The following is a 13,006-nucleotide window of genomic DNA, read 5'->3' as shown; positions in this document are numbered from 1 at the left end:
ATCTTATTTCATGTTTAGAAAAATTGAATTAATTTGTCTGTTTTTAAAATATATTTCTCTCTCTCTCTCTCTCTCTCTCTCTGTGTATATATATCTATATGAAATAAATTGAGACATGACCGTGTTTTTCAGTTATCTTTGTTGAAAGTCAAAAGGCTATACTAGTCTTCCCTAATGATGTCCCATTAAAAAGCCAGTAACAGCTATCACAGTGAAGTCTAAGTACCAGGGAAGAATTAAGAAGCCCTTCTTGAACTTGCTCTAAACCTCATTCCTTTTTCAGTGGCTGAAATAATTACCTTTCTGTTCTATTCAAAGTTTCTCTAACTGGAGGGGTAGAAAATAGACTGGGGCAAAAGCAGAAAGTGAACCTGGGCTAGTCTAAAATTTATTTTAGTTTAAAAACATCTTGTAAGCTTACTCTCTACCATATAAGTTCATATGTACTTTTAAAAATAAAATAAGCAATTAAATAATATTAAAATACTTCACTTTTATCTCCCAGCAAAGTCTGCTATCCAGGCAATTTGACCTATATTGATGCCAAAGCTTCAGACATCTTTTGAAGTCCAGGAACTTTAGTTTGAAAGTAATTTTAGATAACCCATAGGAAAAGGTCCGCTAATGAGGGAGAACTTAGCAATACTTCCATGTTTACCTATTTTGATACTTTTCCTCTGGGATTTTCTTCCTTTTTTTTCTTCTTGTACTTGGCCTCTTTACTTGATTTTCTCTTGCCTTTAACCCTATAGAAATGTATTTTTATCTCTTATTGTATAGCCGCTATTTCTATCCTCAACTTTTACTACTCCTTAGTCAAAGCTTTTCTTTTCTAATAATTTGAGTTCCCCTTTGCTCCAGCCATTAACTTTTGCTGACTCCTTAGTTTTCAGATTAGACTCCTCTCCGCCACTCATGAAACCTATTGTGAGTTAAGTTTGTTTTAATGAAACTCCTGTGGCTTTTGTGTCCCGGGATAAATCTAAGGGAAATAATAGAAAGCCTAAGAATTCCTTCACTATGACTACTTTAATGATAGTGAAAGCAATTTCTACCTGAGCATTAGGGTCGAGGGAAGATATTTTTAAACTGAGTGCTTTCCTACAAGTCACATTGGACATCAAATCGTTTGTTAACCTTTCCTGAAGTTGAAGGCCTTGGCTTTATAGACATTTTTTTTTCTAACAAATATTTAGACATCCCAGCATTCACACTGATGAATTGTCTATGTGGCTGTACTAGTTAAAGAGACACACCAAATTCAACATTTTAACCCACAAGGGGACTTTGATGTAAGTTCTCTAGTACATTTCAGCAGAAATAACCATATTGAACAGAATCTGTCAATTGACAAGACCTAGCAGAAAGACTGGCTGTAGAAGAGCAGCAAATTGATATCTAAAGAACATTGCTCTTGTTCAGTGTGCAGTGTTTATAAAAATATTATCAGCAGAGCACATTTTTAATCTAGTGAAAATTTGGCAGCACCACTGAAATCCTTTCTAGCAGAGCATTCAGAATGACTTTAAATAAACAGAGCCAACAGCCAGGAAATGCAAACTTCAGCAGATTTACTGCAGTAAGTGATAGCTACCAAAAGGCTCTTATCCCTGGTTGGATTAAATAATTTACTCTTCACTACCATTAAATGTTTTGAAATTATCTCTGTGCATTTATGTGTGTGTGTTTATTTCAGTATAATTATTCCTTCTTGCCACTCTTGATGTTAAATCCTGAAAATGGATCATGGTTCTCCCTAGGTTATTAGTATACAATTTGCCCTGCAGTGAACTGCCCACTTCCAGAGTGTCTTTAACTAATTAGCAACTAGACATCGCTAAATAAAAATGTTAGAATGGAGCCCTTAAGTGGAAGGCTTCTGTAAGCATATATGTAAAGCTTTGTTTTATTACTTTAGGTCAAGTTTAATAGCAAATTCTAACAGCTGGACTGTTCCACATATTTCTCGGTAGCCAATTTTTCTATTTTCTTCTTCATATATTTTTGCTCTTATTTTTCAATGAAAATTAGAGACATAAAATATCTTTTCACATTTTTTTCCACTTATACAGAAATTTAACTCTTTTTCTACCTTTCCTTTCCTTATAAAGACACTTAGGTATTTTATCTTACACAGAAATAATGCCAAAATCTTATATTTCAAATCATATTTCAGTTTTATTTATCCAACTTTTGTTCAACAGACTGAAATCTACTAGGCGATGAAGTATAGCTTTCACATACATTTTGGGTATTTGATGGGTTAATTTATTTGAAACACATGCAACACTCCGTGGCATGTAGTTCGTGCTATACGCCTATGTAATGCTATTATTACTGTTCTTGTTATTTCATAAGCAAGGCCCAATGAGATGAAATCATTACCCAATGTGATATGTCCATTAGGAGCATCTAGTTAGTATTTGATTCAAAGTTTTTACTTGTGATACTTGCTGTTGTATTCTGCTTCTCCTATCTTGTTGTGAGATTATGGTAACTAAGTACAATTATATCTGTTCTACAGATGAAGAAATCGGCTCTGAGGAGTTAAGTGACTAGTTAGAATTCTTGAGCTTCTAAATCAACAGGTTTGGACAATAGCTTTGCATTTGAATGTCCAGCCCAGTGCTCTCACTATGATATACCAGAAACAGACATATAAAAGGATAAATTTCAGCCTGTATAATTGCTAAAATAGAACTGAGTTTTAGGCTTGACATGTGTACATTGGCTATATTTATTATTTTAAAATTCACTGCTTGGAAATGCAAAGCTTAAAGTATAATTAAGTATGGTGGGGATTGTTAGCAGTATTGCCCACATTAACAGTGAAGGTTTATTTTCCATATTCCCTTATCCCAGAAATGCTCATGTGTGAATCAGAGCATACTGGTTAATCTCTTTTATATTGATGGAATGCAATAATATTTGTGCTTATAGTAATAGATTTATACCGAATGATAGTTTTAGTTTCAAGAAAGGAGATAAGTTGTTTGTTTAATAATTGAATTCTATAACTGCAAAATTCACTACCTACGCATATTATGTGAAGTCCTAGGATACCGGATTTACTTAGTCTGACTGCATAAGAGATGTACCTATGCACATTAGAAAATGTATACTTCTAGGCCTTAGAATCTTTGATGGTGGAAAATTTAAGATATGGTTTTAATTTTTATGGCTTAAACAATTGATTTCCCTCTTCTGAGAACTGAAACTCAGGCTTTTTTATATTCTAGTCAAATTTATTTTCAGGTTTCACATGCTGGCAGAATGTTGTAAAAATTTATTATGCCCTATCAATGTGATAAACATCCTGATTTTTATTATTTGTTATGTCCTCCCGAAAATTCCCATACTATTCCATTAAAAATAAAACTCCATATTTTGGCATTAAATTAAGTTGTCATAATTCTTCTTTCAAGTGTGAAATCACACTGGGTTGCTTTATCTTTTTAATTAAGTGTTAATCAATAGACTTTTATTCTATTTGAAGTGTTATAGAAGTTTCTCTGAAGACACTAACACAACTGCTTATTTGCATTCCCCAGAAACAGTTTTTTAATGGTCAACAGTGGCCATGTTTTATTGAGCAATGGATTCATATTGATGTGAGCAACCAAATATGTTTTATTAGGTCATTTCTAAAGGAAGTGGTGATTCAATCTCTTGAAAAAGTAAGAAAAAATGTTCTCTCTTCATAATGCCACGCAACTGGTGAATGATGCTTTTCCTCTGATGGCATAGTTCTTTCACTGAGTGTGTTAAATTAATGTTTACCTGCTATCATTTAGACATAATCATGTGCTTTTTGAAAAAATGGATTGCTAATGCAAGAATATGCTTTTGCATTATCATTTAGCAACCATAATGCCAAAAAGTAAGGTAAAACATGATGTCTGAGTTTTCAGCCCTGATTATTACTTCTCTCAATGTTTTCTTCTAGGAACAACTGTCTGATGGTACCAATAAAAATTGCTAAAAAGCTAACGATTCCATACCTTACATAAAGTTATACTGTCTTTACCATATCCTCCTTCTCCTCTATATTGCTTTGTCTCCTTTTTCTGGGGCAATTTAAAAACATTTCAAAGATCCTTGACTCTCTTAGATGCCCACATGAATAATACCGAGCATGTTAAATGCTCTTTTTCCACAAGTAATATAAAACTGATACATAACTGCTGTATGCCTTATAAAATACAGTTGTCTGGAGGATATAATTTGTAAACCCTAAGTGTCTTAGAATTTGGTTTTCCAGTTTTCTTTTTATGTTTGGGTTCAATGCATTTTATGTGTGAACTTCAGATATTCCTACTGACCCTTCAAAAAGTTTTAGGGCCCTTGCCCATGGGTCAGTGATGCTAATAATCATCTTTTTTCTTTGCTCTTCTGCCTCTACTTTACAGTTTAGACTAATTTTTCTATCATTTCCATAGGTTTTTTCTTTTTCATTGTCATTTTCGTGATCTCCTGCTCCTTCCCACTCCTCCAAAAAAATCTAGTTTTTGACACCTCTGTCTTCCCAAATCTCCACTACTTGTCACTTCTTTGGGGACATACTAATTTTCTCTCTCTTTCCAGTAGTATTTTGTCATTTATCAGTATGGGCAAATGATGTAGTCTCAGGTATCAGTGTATATGAAGTGCAATGTATATATTTCCTTAGATAACCATTGTCCTAATGATAGGGTTTTCTTCTCAGGCAAATATATCACCAGTGAATATCTTCTAAACACTTTGTCTATTTCATGTTGTGGTTAATATTTGCTGATACCTATTCTAACTTTGACTATTTTTTCCCTTCTCATTCAATAAATCAGCAAATAGGCTTTTTGGGCATTATGCATTTTACTAAGTCTGTAAGTATAAATTAAAACCGTTTAAAATAGAGTGTGTATTAGTTTGCTATGGTTGCCAAAGCAAAATACCATAGACTGGGTGACTTAAAGAGCAGAATTGTTTTTCTCATGGTTTTGGAGCCTGGAATTCTGAGATCAAGGTGTCGGAATGATCGATTTCTTCTGAGGTCTCTCTTTTTGGCTTACAAATGGCCGTCTTCTTTCTGTATGTTCACATGGCCTTTCCTCTGTGTGTGTTTGTGTCCCAATCTTCTCTTCCTATGAAACCAGTCAAACTGGACTGGGGCACTCTCCAGTAATTTCATTTAACTTTTATGTCCTTAAATAGGTCGTTCTAAATACAGTAATATTATGAGGGAGTTAGGACTTCAACATATGAATTTTGGGGGGATACAGCAGGGTCCATTATGGAGGGCAATGATAAATAAAATAAACATTACAATGCACACAATATTCATAAGATCCATGCTGGCAATTGTCATTAAGAGGTGAGATTATAACTCTTAACAAGGACCTCACTTTGGTGAATGGAATATCTGTGGATTTACCACCTATGTGGGACCAGGCAATGTTCTTTTTCCATTATCACTTGTATCTTGCAAGGGCTCTTGGCCTAGAATTATATTTATATTAACAGAAAAATATATATTAACATTATATAATGTTAATACATATATTATATATAAGTTATATATATATAAGTTATTAGCTTATGCTCCTTTTTTTTTTTTTTTTTACCTTGTCCATTCATGCCATTCAGTGTCTAAAATCTTGAGATATCATCTGCTTTGGTGACAATTGCTAAAAACACATCCTCAAGTTTGTACGCAACAGCACCTCCCTATTCTTCTCCCTGCTACTCCACTACTTGTTACTCCAAGTCTGAACCACATAAAATGGATAGTATCCTTATCTCGTGGCTACTACCATCAGTTTGGTAAATTCTGGTGCATCAGTCCCGTGATGGTCTCCTTCAGTTATTCTAACACAGGAGAGGTAAAAATTTCCTGTTTCACTCATTCAAACACAGTACAAAGCTGGAAATACAGTAGTAAATGAAGGAGTCAGTATTTATTCTTATAGAAGTTTATTCTGTTGGGGAGAAAACAAAGAGTAAATGGGAATACGTAAGAACTATGAGAAAGAAAAGTGGCTTTTTGTATTAAAATAACAGGATGCCCATCAATGATAGATTGGATAAAGAAAATGTGGTACATATACACCATGGAATACTATGTAGCCATAAAAAAGAATGAGATCATGTCCTTTGCAGGGATATGGATGGAGCTGAAAGCTGTTTTCTCAGCAAACTAACACAGGAACAGAAAACCAAGTACTGCATGTTCTCACTTATAAGAGGGAGCTGAAAAATGAGAACTCATGGTCACAGGGAGGGGAACAACACACACTGGGACCTGTCGGGGGAGGGTGGGTGGGGGAGAGCATCAGGAAAAGTAGCTAATGCATACTAAGCTTAATACCTAGATGATGGGTTGATGGGTGCAGCAAACCATCATGGCACATGTTTACCTATGTAACAAATCTGCACATCCTGCAATGCATCCCAGAACTTAAAATTAAAAAAAAAAAAAAAAAAAAAAAACAGGATGAAAGACCTCTATTGATAATTTGACAAATGCTGCTGATGGCACTGTGGGAACAAGATATGGATTTCAAGAGAGGAGTATTCTACACAGAGAAAACAATAGTAAAAAAGACCTTAAAAGTCAGGAATGGGAGGTTGCTTTGCTTGTTCAAGGATATGAATAGTCATTTATTCACTCAACGAATATTTAAAGCATTTGTAAGCAGCTGCCACGTGTTAGACAGTACCTTAGGTTCTGATTCACAAAAGAAAAAAAATAGATGTGGAAAGGGGAAGTAAGTGAACTTTAATCACATAAAGATATATAAAGTTATAATTGTGGTCAGTTTTGTGAAGAGGGATACAAAAGCAATAAGAACCTCTCATAGGAAGCTTTGAATGGTCCAAACAAATTAGAATGAGCTTCTTGGAGGAAATGACGCTTAAATTTCTTTCTGAAGAATGAGAAGTTGTCTAGGTGAAGAGGACGAATACTGGCTGATATGGGAGTGTGATCAGATACGAACGGTGGAGAGGTTTTTTTTTTTTTTTTTCTCCTAAGAGTGAAAAATACCCTGCAGCAAGTCTCCCCTCGAACATTCTAAAGATCATTTTTTTCTTCCTGTATCATTCTGCATTACTACCTACCCTCTGGGGCAAGCTGAGTTGATTTACCTCACTATGTCATTCATAAATCTGGGCTATTAAAATGGCACTGGGTCTCCTGTAGCTATCGTAAGAGAGACCAGGTGAAGCATTGTGTAGTCAGCATGGGGAAGGGGTCTGTCAGGGAATGTGTGTCCTGAGCTGAGCCTGAAGAGGAAGAGATTTGATGTTAGGACAAATGATTGCTTTGCTCACTGTGGAAAGAGGCACAGGCTTAGAGGAGAGAGTCTAATGGTTTAACATAATTGGCACAAAGCTAATGTGTCCGTTAGTTAGTCCTAGCCTCATCTTTAAAAAAGGTTGTGGTTGGCCCGGCGCGGTGGCTCACGCCTGTAATCGCAGCACTTTGGGAGGCCGAGGTGGGCGGATCACGAGGTCAGGAGATCACGACCATCCGGGCCAACAAAGGGAAACCCCGTCTCTACTAAAAATACAAAAAACTAGCCAGGCGAGGTGGCGGGCGCCTGTAGTCCCAGCTACTCGAGAGGCTGAGGCAAGAGAATGACGTGAACCCGGGAGGCGGAGCTTGCAGTGAGCTGAGATCGCGCCACTGCGCTCCAGCCTGGGCGGCAGAGAGAGACTCCGTCTCAAAAAATAAATAAATAAATAAATAAATAAATAAATAAAATAAAGGTTGTGGTTATGCCTTTTTCTTGAGTTTCTAATTCTCAAGATTATCCTGCTCTCTGCTTCCGTTTCTTACATCTACTCCCCAAATGTAAATTGTTGCTGTTTCTCAATCTTTTATACGTCATGTGGTCCTTCTTCCTTTCCAGAGAGATCGTTTCAATGACGCCTCAGTTGTCTGTCATTGTCATTACTATAACTTTAACTTGTCAGTTACCTACTCTTCCCAACAGTTTCATCTTCCTTGGGCTTCTTCCGGATAGATTATTTCAGTATAATGACTATGAACCTCGCTCCCTGTAATATCCTATTCAATTAAAGATTCTTTTAGTACTATTTTTGTAGGCTCTCATCTTGAAATTATCACAAGTTTTTTCAACAAAAAAGCTTATATTCTAAGAAGCAGAATACTTGACTTTAACTAGCCACATATATTTAAAAAAAAACAAAACTTGACAAATGAAAGAACAAATAGTCTAGTTTTCTTTTCTGTTACAGGTTTTTGTTTTTTCTTCAAGGTAGAACAAAAACATATATAAATTGCCAGGGTTTTGAGGGCAAGGAATCTGTTTTATTCAGTGTCCATACTCAGCATCCAGCCCTTATCTAGGTATAGAAAAAATGTTTAATAAGTGAATGCATACATAATAAATGGGGAAAAGGAAGATGGAGAAAGGTCTATATTAAATCTCTCAGCAAAGGCTTGATGTACCATCATGTCACAGATACCATAATGTTTTCTGTGGGTTCTATTCGGATTCTTTCTTGACAAAGTTTTTTTAAATCAAGCTTTTGCATGCATCAATATCACCTAGAAAACTTGTGAAAGCATAGCCTCTAGGCCCCATTCTTGATTCAGTAGATCTGGGGTGATTTATTTCTAACAAATTCCCATGTGATGCTGTTGGTCTGGGGACCGCTCTTTGAGAATCTCTGCTTTTAGTGAAATGTAACAAAAGAACAGAAAGCAAAAAGAGAAGAATGGAAATCCTATTGGTCCTTTAAATAAGAGTACATTTTTCTCTTGCAATTTGGTTCCTCACCCTAGTGTGGCTGCTGCATAAACTCTTTTGATAGGATTTGCTGATTTCTACACTCTTCTTCTTCATGGATTAAGATTTTTGAGGGAAGATTAATATTTAAAGTTTTTTTTTATGTAATTGAGAATACATAGACATAGATGATGAAAAGCTGCTCTACTGTAACTGCTTCCTGCACAGGTGAAATAATTGCTACTCCTGGGTTCTTTAGAGACACATGAAAGAAGCGGTTATAATAATTTTACAGATTCAACTAAATAAAGAATAGTGTGCATATAATAATTTCATGAGGTAGCACATCAAATCGGTGCTATCAAATCAAATCAGCAAATCAAGATGGCTTATTTAATAAATGTATTAAGAAAGTTTGGTAACAATTTGTCTTGTTTTATACTATTTATGAACATAAATTCTAAATAAATAATAATGCAGATATATATTTTAAAAAGATGTATAAAGCCACTTGAAGAAAATAATGGTTCATCTTTAAAATTTTTGATCTATATATTTATATATTACTCATTTAATCTTAGTGACAATTTTCTTAATATTAACTTATGAAAGCGATCATAAAACAAGATTGATAGGTTCAAGTAAACAAAAACAAACAAATACACAAAGAGTACTCTGTCAAAACCACAATAAACACTGTTGTGGGTGGAAAGGAAAATTATTACAAACATTATAAAGGGCATTTTCACTCTGTTACAGTCTTGGAGTTTTACTTATTTTATGACACACTTCAAATAAGTTATTCTAAGGAAATATTTATGATCACATATAAAAGTACAATGTAAGAGTACACATCACAGAACTATTAATAATAGCAAAGGTTTGGTAACAACAATATGGGGCTGGAAAAATAAATAGAGGGCCTTGATGTAACAGAGCATCAAATAGCAATTTAAATGGTGTTATGGAAAAATACTGTTATGAAAAATACGTGCAGAATATGGTATGTATCGAAAAATATCACTACACAAAATTATATATACAAAAAGATTCTATTTTGTTTTTAAAATACCTGTCTCAGAACATATCAGATTGGGAGAATATATACCAAAATTTTAAAGCACTTATCTCTGCATTATTGGATTCTATGTGGTTTATTTTCTCCTTTTGACTTACCTGTATTTTCTCAATGTTTTATAACAAATTTGTCTTATTCCTGAAATTAAACCATGTGAAACATTTGAATGATTGCATTATTTTTCTCACAAGCATTTAAATAAAATCCCTGTCAGTCCCATCCTGATCCTCAGCTTTGAACTGCTTCACTCTGCAGAGGGGAAAAGTTGAGAATTTATCTCTGGAATCCTCTGGAATTTTCTCTATGCAATTCATGACAGATTTGAATGGGTGTCCAGTGTAAACTTGACTCCACGGCCCTCCTTCTTCTCTGTCCTAGTTCTCATGTGAATACGTAAAAATGTGACCCTCCAGAATTATTTCACATTTCAGCAGAAAGAAATGGTTTCAGTGGAGCTATCCTAGCAGCACTTTTGTATGTCTTGCTTAATAACTCCCTTTCCCTTAATTGAAAAAGGAAAGAAAAAAAATAAAGAATGGTGCTGGTTTGGAAATACTTTTAGAGATTGCTGTCTCCAACTGTGCTTGTTCTCGCTGTCTGTTATGGTCCATTAGATAAACATGGTGTTCAACAGTCAGGCGGTTGTTGATATATTTGGCAACACTGATAATGTGATCTATGTTTAGGAGGAAGTGGATGCGTCATTCCATGGGGGCATAGGTTTTCTGAAAGTGATTGTTCTTTTTACAAGAAAAAGTTAGATAAGTCATTGAACCTTAAATTCTCACTAAGAGTCTGAACATTTTTAATTTTTGTCATCTAAGGCTTTTTTTTTTTTTTTTTTGGTGCTTTTATTGGAATTTCAGATTAATAGTTGGGCTTATTCTCAGAAGCAACCAGTACTAACTGAAAATAAATGCAAACCTGGTTGCTTCTGACCCTTGAGGGTGAAATTAAATGGAGGGGCTTGTTATCTGAGTATATTTCTTTATTGTTCATCAGTCACAGTTTTTAGTGTTTTCATTTTCATTTGTAACCTGCAAGTTTAAAAACAAACAGAAAAGAACCTCAAATCTTAAGGTTCTTTTTCTGTTTCTCTCCCTTGTATGTATTTATCTATCTATCAATTAATCTACCTACCTGCCTATCTACCTCTCCCTCTCTCTCTCCATACACATATACACATGTGTACTATATTTAGACTATATATGCATAATACATATGTATATGTATATTTAGTATATATGTATATGCATATTGATGTGTATATTTGGACTATACATACATAGTCTAAATGTAGTACATATATGTATGTATTTATACTATATATGCATATTTATACACATATACAGTCTCTTTATATATGTAGTCCTGAAGAAAGGATTAGAATATATTTCATCAAATAAAATACTAAAATATTTTGGACATAAAAGGGCATAAAGTCTGAGATATGGAATGTCTTGTAATGTCCAGCTGAGTCCTACATATCCTCAGTGATAGGATTTCAAGCATTTCTCTTGGGAAGTCATTCCATTATCTAATAGTTTTCCTTGGGAGGAAATTTTTCCCGATAGGCTTAATGTTCCTCTTCTCAACTGATTCCATTAAACCTAATTACCTCTTCCTAAAGCTGAGCAATTCCTCTCCTAGTGGCATTTACCCTGTTTTAATAGTGGAAAGCAACAATTAGCTCTTCAGCTGTCACAAAATCAGTATATTTTAAACTCTTTTGATGTTTCTTCTTAAATGGTATACATACATGCATATGTATATGTGTATCATATATACAACTAGTCACCACATTGGCTCTAGTGTTTACTTAATACCGAAATCACATCAGTATTTCAGATGTGCTTACATGATAAGACATTATTGACTTTTCTCTTATAAATTCTTTATGTCCACAGGTGGCCACTAACAATATAGTAGCCTTCACTCACATTTTATAAAAATGGGTTATAGGTGATGAGCCACAACTTAACAATCTAGCCTCTGTGAAAGTTGGCTTATGTCTATAGTTTGGGCTGGTGAAGATTCCAAGAAAAAAATGCCTCTGACCCCATTCAGTTCCATCAAGAAAGGGAATTTTGTTCTATGCGGGAGATGGATGTTTTTACTTACTCTCTAGAGAGGGGCATTTAAAATCACTTTAGGTTGTTGGAATCTATAGCCGGCACTAACATGGCAGGAAGCTTAGTGATTTTTAAATTATTTACAAGTAAAATCCCCACTCCCTGTAGTTTTTATTTTTAGAGTGTCCAGTTTAGGATTTTAATGCTGAGAAAGCGAAACTACGCTCACTCTTGTCATCTTCTTCCTTCTCTCTTCCTTTGACCTTCCCCCTTCGCCTCCCCTTCCCTCCTATTGCTATGCTGCTTCCTGTTTCCTTTCTTACCTCAAATCCCATTACCTACCGCCATACCTTTTTTCCTTCTTTTTCTGACTCTGATTTTTCTCAGTTCTCTCTTAATGAGGTTTATTTGTGAGCCTCAAACCTCATATTATTGTTCAGTCTTTGGGTATCTTCCATGCTGGGGGATCCTTCCTGGGCCAGTTAATGATGACTTTAGGGTCTGAAAGAAGGATCTTTCTTCTTGCCCTCAGGTCACTTCTATAGCCTAGTGTGGTTAGCATACTAGATGAATCTGGACTACTTGGAAAAGATTTCCTAGAAGTGTCTATGGACTGACTGTGCTACTCCCAAATTCATATGTTGAAGTCCTAATCCCTATCTTGATGGTATTTGGAGGTGGGGCCTTTGGGAGGTATTTAGGCTTATATAAGATCATGAGGTTGGGGACTACGTGATGGGATTAATATCCTTCAAAGGAAAGGAAGAAACACAGGAGCTTTCTCTCTCTCCATGCTCTGGTACTGAGGAAAGACCATATGAGCACACAGCAAGAAGGTAGTTATCTACCAGGTAGGAAGAATGCCCTCACCAAGAACCATATCAGCCAGTACCTTGATCTTAGACTTCCCAGCCTCCAGAACTGTGAGAAAATAAATGTCTGTTGTTGAAGCCACCCCGTCTTTGGTATTTTGTTGTAGCAGTCCAAACTGACTAAGACAAAGTATCTTCTTATCAAAGATCGGACTTTATATTTTTACTTGTGTTAACATTTCATAATTCCAAAGTTCTCCAACTTCCATATAACAAAAAATTTGAATTCAGTACAATGACCTTGTAAGTATC

The 13,006-nt window shown here is 35.1% G+C and overlaps 1 long non-coding RNA gene across 1 annotated transcript in view; it reads left to right on the top strand.

Annotated features, from left to right (window-relative positions):
• Nucleotides 1-12,604: 12,604 nt before the first annotated feature.
• LOC126952648 (uncharacterized) overlaps nt 12,605-13,006 on the top strand; it is a 120,507-nt gene continuing 120,105 nt past the window's right edge. Inside the window, exon 1 of the long non-coding RNA XR_007724985.1 lies at nt 12,605-12,718. This is a non-coding gene — a long non-coding RNA (uncharacterized LOC126952648). The remainder of the gene's footprint in view (nt 12,719-13,006) is intronic.

Source organism: Macaca thibetana, chromosome 4, assembly GCF_024542745.1.
Source record: "Macaca thibetana thibetana isolate TM-01 chromosome 4, ASM2454274v1, whole genome shotgun sequence".
Classification (NCBI taxonomy): Eukaryota; Metazoa; Chordata; class Mammalia; order Primates; family Cercopithecidae; genus Macaca; species Macaca thibetana.
This window is presented reverse-complemented; position numbering and strand designations above follow the sequence as displayed.